Raw genomic sequence first — 2,007 nt, forward strand, 5'->3', positions numbered from 1 at the left:
TTGTGGTAGTTTATGGCATTCCATTTATACTTGTAAGGAATACCATAGTTTGTACTATGATTATTATCAAATAAAATCTTCTTTGAAGAAAGTTTCCATTGTTTCTTCTAGTATAAATTCTGATTCAAAGTCTGATAGTGTAAGTTCTGATAAGAACAATGTTAACATAAACTCTGATGCTAAATCCGCTGCAAATGTTAACAAACTTAATAAGACCAAAGGATCCAAGCAAGTCTGGGTCCTTAAAACTAATAATTAGTAGTCTTTGTAATTGCAGGGCAATAGGAAAAATATTCTAGTTCTGGACAGTGGATGTTCAGGACATATGACTGGAAATAAGGCCCTGCTATCAGACTTTATGAAGAAAGCTGGCCCAAGTGTTTCTTATGGAGATGGCAATATTGGAAAAACATTGGGATATGGCAATATCAATCTTGGGAATGTCATAATTATAGAACTAGCTCTGGTCTCAGGACTTAAACACAATCTGCTGAGTATAAGTCAAATCTGTGATAGAGGTTATCATGTTGATTTCTTTGAAGAACACTGTGAAATTGTGAGTAAATCTAAAGGCAAAGTTGTTCTGAAAGGATACAGGCGTGGTAACATTTATGAAGCTAAGCTTTCAACAAGTACCGATGGTTCTGCAATTTGTCTGATGAGTAGAGCATCAATTGAAGAAAGCTGGAATTGGCACAAGAAACTCTCTCATTTAAATTTCAACAATATAAATAAATTGGTCAAGAAAGATCTTGTGAGAGGACTGCCAAAGTCAGTATTTGCTCCTGATGGCCTTTGTGATTCCTGTCAGAAAGCCAAACAAAGAAAATCTTCTTTTAAGAGCAAGACTGAATCATCAATTCTTGATCCTTATCATCTACTACATGTTGATCTATTTGGTCCAGTGAATGTCATGTCTATTGCAAAGAAGAAATATGCATTGGTCATAGTGGATGAGTTCACCAGATACACATGGGTGTATTTCTTGCACACAAAAAGGGAAACTGCGTCTATCTTGATTGATCATGTCAAACATCTGGATAAATTGGTCAAAGATTCTGTGAAAATCTTAAGGAGTGATAATGGCACTGAGTTCAAGAATTTGATAATGGAAGAGTTCTGCAAAAACCATGGAATAAAGCAGGAATTCTCTGCTCCTGGAACTCCACAGCAAAATGGAGTTGTTGAAAGGAAGAATAGAACTCTCATTGAAGCTGCACGTACAATGCTTGATGAAGCAAACCTTCCAACCTATTTCTGGGCTGAAGCTGTGCAGACTGCTTGTTTTACTCAAAATGCAACACTCATTAACAAGCATGGAAAAACACCATATGAGATGGTGAAGAAAAAGAAGCCAAATCTGAAATACTTTCATGTATTTGGATGCAAGTGTTTTGTTCTCAAGACTCATCCTGAACAGCTATCCAAGTTTGATCTAAAAGCTGATGAAGGAATCTTTGTTGGTTATCCACTTTCCACAAAAGCCTTCAGAGTCTATAATTTGAGAACAAAAGTGGTCATGGAATCTATCAATGTCTCCTTTGATGACAAGAAGATTAGTGGTCTTGAAGATTTTATTGATCATGATCAGCTAAGGTTTGAAAATGAAGACTCAAATTCTGATGCTGAAAATCCCGACAGTCTAAGTCCTGATACTCTAAATTCTGATGGATTAAACTCTGATGTTATTGAAACTGTGGTGACTACGCCAAAGGAAGATGCACCTGTGCAGCGGGATCATACTCAAGATCTTACCACATCTCAAGAAACATCAGAACATACATCTGGCTCTTCAAGTTCTGATTCGGCAAGTTCTGATAAGCCAAGTTCTGCTAGTGCTGAAAATCTAAATTCTGAAGAATCCAACTCAGAGAGCATAGTTTCAGGGGGAGCATCAGAAAATGAAAATGAAGACAGCATGGATCATAGGGGAGCATCAAGTTCTAGAGAAAACCTTCTATCTGCAAGGAAGTGGACAAAATCACATACACCTGATTTGATAATTTG

Source organism: Apium graveolens, chromosome 5, assembly GCF_009905375.1.
Source record: "Apium graveolens cultivar Ventura chromosome 5, ASM990537v1, whole genome shotgun sequence".
Taxonomy (NCBI): Eukaryota; Viridiplantae; Streptophyta; class Magnoliopsida; order Apiales; family Apiaceae; genus Apium; species Apium graveolens.